General features: G+C 37.1%; 1 pseudogene; it reads left to right on the plus strand.

Annotated features, from left to right (window-relative positions):
- Nucleotides 1–6,323: 6,323 nt before the first annotated feature.
- LOC114075315 lies at nucleotides 6,324–7,310 on the plus strand (annotated as a pseudogene).
- The last annotated feature ends 859 nt before the right edge of the window (nucleotides 7,311–8,169 follow it).

An 8,169-nucleotide genomic window follows, 5' to 3' on the forward strand; every position in this document is an offset into this window, starting at 1 on the left:
AACGTTTATACTACGTTTTGGGCATAAGGATTCCGTGAAAACAAGGTTAAATTTATACAAAAACGAGCGGGGAAAGTTGAAAAGTCTTCTTACGATGAACTCGGTTTTAGACAAAATTTAGGGATCATTTGGTCTAAACAATTTCTAATTCTTGTTCTAGGGTATCTAATATACTTTGAGCTGACGAGGAGTTTGGGATGAAAAGATGCCATTTCCATATCTGGAGTTCCTCCTAGATAAAGGCTGTTGTAGCAGCCTCCATCTTAATGTCGGAGCCTGCATCATCGCGCTGTAGCGGGATGGCCCACACCAGTAGTTGGCTCCCTTTTTCCAAAAAAATTTTCTTATCATTTTTGGCTTCCCTACCTAGTCTATTCTATTCTAACTTGTCTTATTTCCTACAAGTTATCCCTAAATGGCTGGTCAAAATGATGATAACGCCCCCTTCATCTGGTTTTCCAATGGCGCTAGTCGGGTGAGGCACCATGACTGTTGCACTACTAGTTTTTGATTCGAGAGGGCGATGTCATTCATAAGGTGGAGGAGAAGGCTTTCTCTTTCTATTCCAGGTTGGTCGAGTTTGGGTGGCTTCGGCTGACTGAGGCTCCACTGGATGACCGTTTTACAATGGTGAGGGAGTTCTAAGCTATCCTCCCTAGAGTACGCTCTGCTGTTCCTTACCCAGTTATTCGCAAATCGGGGATTTGAAATTACCTTGAATGCCCCTACTATCTATGAGGTGCTGGAGGTGGGAAAGGTCCCAAACCTAGTGTTTGAGGAGAATCTTAGGTATATGGACCTTGAGTGGCTGCGAGACACTATTGTGGATCCCGCAAGATGGGATCAGGTTCACTAAGCTACAATTGAGGGCCTCACTAGTGTTGGCTGGTCAACGGATGCTAAGAGGTGGCTACACTTTGTATCTAGAAGAATTCACCCGTTGAGTAACCACATGGACATCACCTTCCTCGGGCTCTGATGGTGGTGTGCTCTATACAGGGGATTCAACTTAATGAGGGGGCACAGATTATCTCGGTGTGGAAGATGTTCTATTGAGGCAACAAGAAAGCTTTCTTCCTTCCTGGTCTTATCACTACCTTATGCAAGCGGGAAGAGGTTCCCTTGTTTGATCTTGACGAAGTATTGCCTATGGACCCCCATATTCAACCTCTGTTAGTTTGATCAGATTCTGTGTCTAAGTGCAAGAGGAGGAAGACGAGCAGGGTTAGCAGTAGGAGAGCGATTGCAAATTTTGACAACGAGGACCCTTTCTCGAGTGAACGGGTCGAAATAGACCTGGATACGGTACAGAAGAAGATGGGAAGTGGGTATGTTGACTTCACTGCGGTTACCCCCAGCACAACCCTCAGGGTGGAGTTGCTCCGCCAGCTGCACCAAGAGATCATTAAGGCCCTGGAGAGGGATTGTTTGATGGATCATACGTGGAAGACTATTAAGTCCATCTTCACTTGCGTGGCCCTGATCAAGGAGATTCTCCAGCTAGAACCGAGGGACTTCTCACAGTTTTCGATGCTGAACGAGGCCAAGGCCGGATTAGAGTACCCCGAGGACCTGGACTCTGACATGGACACAACCCATCATGAGAAACCTGATTGGGTTTCTTCTCTTTTACTTATGGATATTTTCTTTTTGAACAACTGGTTTTACTTTTTCAGTTTGATAGTACTAAGTTTTTTTGTAGCACATGGATGCTTATTTTTTTGTTGTCTGAAGGAGTCTATTTTTAAATCCTTAATCTATTTTTTTGTTAATAATATTGTTGAATACTGGTTTAGGAGTTGCAGGGATTAGTTTGGATCCATTGTGGAGTATTATTTGAAAACAGGGAAGAACAAAAAAATTTTGGCGAGGTTTTGTCCCTCTGTGTGTTGCTTTAGCAAGAAAATCCCGTTGTAGTGGCACAGCGCCAGCAAAAAAAACCCGCTGCAGCGGTTAAGACAGAAATAGAACCTTGACCAGGAATTTATGGGTACTTTTTCACTTTCCAATCTTTTTCTGACCTCCATTTTCACCATCCCATCGGGCTTGTCAATTTCTTCGACTAGAATACACGAGGTTCGAGTTCTAAAGCGGAAAATAACTTAACACTAAAACCTACACATCCGAAGGATACACCTATACATTACAAAACGTATACCATTTTAACAATCCAACCATAACTCTACTCTTATCGACTTCAGATACTCTATACAGTATCCTAAATCAGGTTGCTTACTGCAACTACATTTCTCTATTTCAACAATGATTTAGGCTATTAACACACTTCCGTATTCACAAATACATCATCCAACACACAGTACTTAATACATATCAATACAACAAGTATACATTCTAATTAGCTACCACAAATAAGAAGCACATGTTCAGAGTTTACCAGAAACAACATACATGCAATTTGAGTTTATTATTTAGTTTGCCTCCATAGATAACCCTTAAAGATTATCCACACTCTTTATATCCCCTAGGGCTAGAAACCAATTGGAACCTTCCGGTTAACTTGTTGATGTCCTTCAGTCATATTCACAATGTCAGTGTTTAGATACCAATTGGAATCGAGAGATACCAATTAGACTTAACCTATACCACGAGTAACACTTTACACGACAGGAGTAAATGAAAGTAACGACTTCCTATAATGCTTCCTAGACTCTTGTAGATTAGATGTGGATGTAAAGACACCAATTCAGAAGAGTCTACTCCACATTTTGCTCTGGTACGGGGATATCGATAACTTAGACTCTGATACCAATTTGTCACGACCCAACCCACTAGGCCGTGTAGGCCTACACTAACACCTTTTTAGGAGAACCCTTATAACCCAACAACTAGAAAACATGCGGAATTAACGAAAACAAAGACAAGCTAAGGAAGTTTAAGAATTCACCCATTCGAAATACAACTCTACTAAGTTTGAGTTCCAATTACCACCTATCTTTTTCATACGAGGTAACAATCTAAATATGTTAACCACCTTGTATACAATGAGTACCGCTATTACACTTAAGACTCCATGAGTTCATAGCTCAACTATACTAGCCACATTATATACTTCAAGTACCACTACCACCTTTAAGGTTACATTAGACGTAACTTAAATATACTAGCCACATTGTATACTACAAGTGCCATTACCACCCTTAAGGTTTCATTAGATCATAACTTAAACATACTAACCACATTGTATATTACAAGATCAATACCACACTTAAGGTTCAATTAGATCATAACATAAACATACTAACCACATTGTGTACTACAAGTACCACTACCACCCTTTAGCTTCCACTAAAAAGTAAATAAAACACCCAACTTATAGATACATATACACACCTCACGATATTGAGCATAACATATTTCATCGTGCTCATTTTATCACAAGTAGTTTCCCCTCTCACGGGATCCAAAGTGAAACTGTTAGCATGCCGGAACATGGCAATCTGATCTAGTTTTATGCCAAAACGTGACCAACGATCGAGTTAGCATGCTAGAACGTGGCAATCTGATCCATGATTTATGATGGAACGTGGTAACTGATCCCAGTTAGTATGCCTGAACGTGGCAATCAAATACAAGTTAGTATGCCAGAACGTGTCTATCCAATCCCAATCACACATCAAGATCACACATTTAAGAAAAACTTCATACATCGATAATTTGCATATCTTGTTTTAATATCTAAGACCATTATTGCAACATGAATACATACACAAGTATCACAACGGAACAAAACAAGTTTACCACACCACCATAGAGCCACAACAATCACCTAGTCACATGCTTAATTACGTATGGGTTCCCTCGATTTCTTCTTATGGAATTACACAAGTCCAATCGTAGTTCTTCGTAAAGTTTTGTTACTAGTTTTATTTAAGATAACTACAACTCTTTATCACAATTATCACTACAACGTTCAAAAATAGTATAATTTGAAATCCTTCCTCCTACTGATACTGTTAGACCCGTAAATTACTTGATCTAACTACGTGCAGACATGTCAAGGACTTGGGCATTGGTCTTGACATGAAAGGGGGCAAAACAGTGCAACACAGGTTCAAGGTGCTTGGGTGTTGGCAAGGCAACTTGAACATGCAAGGCTTACGTGCGGGCTAGAGTCATCGGCAAGGCAGCGTGTTGGCTTAACAAGGCAAAGTTGTGAAGACTTGACGATGGCAAAAACAAAGGTATTTCACGTGAATTGCTGAAATAAAACTAAGTGTTGGAGGGCAGCTAAAATATTCTAAGTATTGGAAGCTGGCTGAAATATTCTAAGTGTTGGAATGTATCCTGAAATATTCTAAGTGTTAGAATATAAATATTTCGTATGGATAAGGATGTAATTTGAATTAGATTCTATCTGTTAGAAATATAGTTGTTGGATACTTAGTTTGAAACATGTGATGACAAGTGTCGTACAGATGTCATTTGTAACTGCCGCATGGAACTGCCACGTGCAGAAATTTTATAAGGATGGAAATTTCGTTTAACGCTATAGAGTGTGTTTCTGGACTTAGACAAATTTGTGAAGCCTTCTCTTTGTACTAATTATAAGATTATAAAGGTTGGAACGAACATTCTGTCTGTTGTTTAACTTTGTTGTTAAAGTATTTCTATACTTAGTCAAATTTGTGGGAGTAAGATAGGCTAAGTGTTGCAGGCGTTTGCAAGACTGCCTAGGGTGGTGTTCGGTAAAAATAAATCGACCCTCTTTCAGGTACCATAACTTAATAAAAGAACCATTCAAGAACACAAATAAGAACCTTGAGCGGTTATAGTCTCAACACGACACTAACCACAAAAACATTAAATTATAGCAACTTTTCACGGAATTTACTCGGTGCATGAAGGTCTACACATACCTCATACTGTTAAAATTAATATATTATATGGTAATCAAAGATTTACAGCTACTCAATGCATAAAACCTAACCTAGGTGGGCGCCAAGTAATTTGTACGAAGTTTGATTTCGTTTTTAGCTTTTCTGAATTCGCTACGGGGAGTTTGACCAAGATCTCGCAAGATTCCACCAACCTTATGCTACAAATCTCCTTCTCCTTCTTTCACTAACTTGAAATAACTTTTCTGGGGTTTCTAGGGTAATTTATGACCTATAGGTTATTTTTGAAAAGATGAAAAAATAAGGATTTTTCGAAATTCGGACTCTACCTCGCCGATCCTGCTTTAGTGTGGTAAGCTGGAACGCCAATTGCACCTATTTCGTTGCAGCGGTACAGTGACCGAAATAGTTTTTGGGAATTTTTCTCATCTCAAATAACAATAGTCCGGGTCGTTACAAAAAGTACGAGAGTTTAATAGTTTCTATACTTGGCAAAAAAGGAATGACCGATAGACAATAAAGTTCATGTGAAGTAAATAATAAGAATGATAAGTATTATAATAATCATGATATTATCTTTAAGAATAATTGATGTTAATGTCTCTAGTAGTCCTCTTATCTGTTTCTTGGAATATAAATTTAATAATATTTGTGCTTAGTTTTGTTGTGTTGAATTTGAACTTGATTCGCAAAAATACTTTGATGGACAAAACTATGTGGCTTAGATCTTTTAAAATCTTGGCATTACACTTGTCTTCATTAGATTTATTTTTAATAACTAGGTGTTTAGTTTTCCTTCATCCTTAATCTTCATAGAGAGCTTATAACATTTAATGCTCGAAATCCTCTAGCTTGTTAAATTATGAATATCTTTATTATAGTTGTAGGTTAGAAGAATTGTGACAAGGACAAATGGTTTTCTATCATATTGATGTTGACATGATGATATTGATTGGCTCAAACATATTCTTGTGTAAAGATGGAAGAAATGACAAACTCTTCTTGACCAATCAAATTGAAACTTTCATAACAATATTTAATTAGCTAGAACGTGCAACTTCTACTAGGGTGAAACCTATATTATCAAGATAATTTTTTTAACCGTATTTTTGTTGCTATGATGATATTTGATAAAATCAAACATGTCACTTGTCCTGCGATTGAACAATTGTGATGAGGGAATTTTTTTCCGATTGATTCGGATGAAATTTACATGATAATATTTGATTGGTTTGAACTTGTTAGTCTTGCTGAGCGGGATGATTTGGGATTAAGATGATTTTTTTTACCAATCAAATTTTAGTTTACGTTGTTTAATGGTTGAAACACGTTAGCTGTACACGAGGCATGTTTTTAATTGTTGTTTGATTTGACTAGACATGGTGTATCATTTCCAAACGTGGCATGATCTTATTGGCCATTTCACTTGTCTAACACGTCATACCAAATCACCCANGTAATGTCGAAATGGAATCAATAAATTTGCAGATCGTGAATTCCAATCAAGTTGAAATGGAATCTACGAATTTGCAAATTGTGAATTCCAATCAAGTTGAATTGGATTCAACGGATTTGCAAATCGTGAATTCCAATCAAGTTGCAATGGAATCAACAGACTTGCCAATCTTGAGCTCCAGCGATGTCGAAGTTGATCTTACGTCGCTGAATTCTGATGTCATCGCTGTGGCTGAAAAATAACAATGACTACAACATCGGAGATGATGATATCGAGTTGCAAGCAATTCTATTTTGCTCAGCTCAGTTTCATTCTGGTAAGGATTTGAAATCGAGATCTTATCATGATGTTGGTAAAAAACCTATGGAGATTGAGTGTTCTATCATTCCAGATTCACTTAACCATGAAAAGGGGGAATCTTCATGTAGATTTTGTGAAATATGTGAAGATGTCTTTCCGTTGCCAGACACAATGATGTGGGGAACTAATTGCAATCACTGTTACTGTGTAGAATGCATACAAAATTATATAAGTGAAAATATCAATGAGGTTATCCGCGAGGTTTCAATAAGGTGTCCTGCTTCTGATTGCAAGGAAATTTTGGATATCGATTTAATAATGCCGATTGATTTTCTTATTCGAGTAAGAGATGCCAGTCGACTAATGAAAGCTTTGGCTTCACTTGTAGTTATTGATTGCCCTTATATGGATTGTATGGGTAAATTGATTGATGATCAACAGGGATATCCAATTAGGGCATGTCCTAAATGTTGGAACCTTTTCTGTGTCAATTGTAAAACCTTACATTTTGGAATGACATGTGAGATTTTTCAGTTTAGTAGGCAATTGATTTGCTCTACGAGCAGAAACAATATGGAGGATATCGTAATGAAATAACGAAGGAAGAGGAAGAGGAAGAGGAGGCGGAAGATGAAGAGGAAGAGGAAGAAGAAGAAGAAGAAGAAGAAGAAGAAGAAGAAGAAGAAGAAGCTCCTTGATCAAAAACTCTGATGAATATGAAAAAGAGGTCAAATTTTGTTTCTTTGGAGATAAAATAGCCATTTGAATCCTTATTTAATTTATATGCAGTCTATTATTACTTGAAAAACAGTAGGCAGAGTCTTTATTTGATTTCAATTAGTTGTTAAGTTGGTGAAAAAACAATATGCATGATATTTATGTTTGAACTAGTTGTTTAGTTTGTGTTGAATGTGCTTATACTGGTTGAGGACTATTGTCCAATGTAGGTGTGTATCAAAATGCACAAAATTTACCATCTTGCAGATAAATTGTTCTATTTTATATAGACTCTAGGTCTGTATGACCAACTATCAAGTTTATGTTTCTTTTATTTTGAATCACTTGTTCATATATTCTTTTAGTGCATCATTTATAAGAATAAAGTATTCAAGAATAAAAAATGATTTAATTTTCTATCGGAAATTAGAAAAGAGGTTTTATGTGTTACCCCCAAACATAAGATGAGAAGTATCACATTGTCAGAACACAAGATGGATATTAAGTATATAAGTAAGGTGATATTATACTTTAATAGTGCGTCTTGAAGTTGTGTGATTTTACGCTCAAATAGAACAATATCATATGTGGATTTGACTATTACAAATGGTATTAGATTCACTTATGTGTCAATTGTGTCGATGCAAGCTGAAGTTTAACTGAGTTTACATAAATTCTGATAAGGTGGCGCAACCTTCTTTGCTTGGTTTAGGAAAATCTCATATGATTGGACAATTCTTAGTCAAATTTTATATGGTTGAACAAACCTTAGCGTGTATGTTTAATCCATAAGAAAGAGTTTTTGTGAGGACAAAAAGTTCACACCGGCAAAAACACATG

Source organism: Solanum pennellii, chromosome 12 (assembly GCF_001406875.1).
Source record: "Solanum pennellii chromosome 12, SPENNV200".
Taxonomy (NCBI): Eukaryota; Viridiplantae; Streptophyta; class Magnoliopsida; order Solanales; family Solanaceae; genus Solanum; species Solanum pennellii.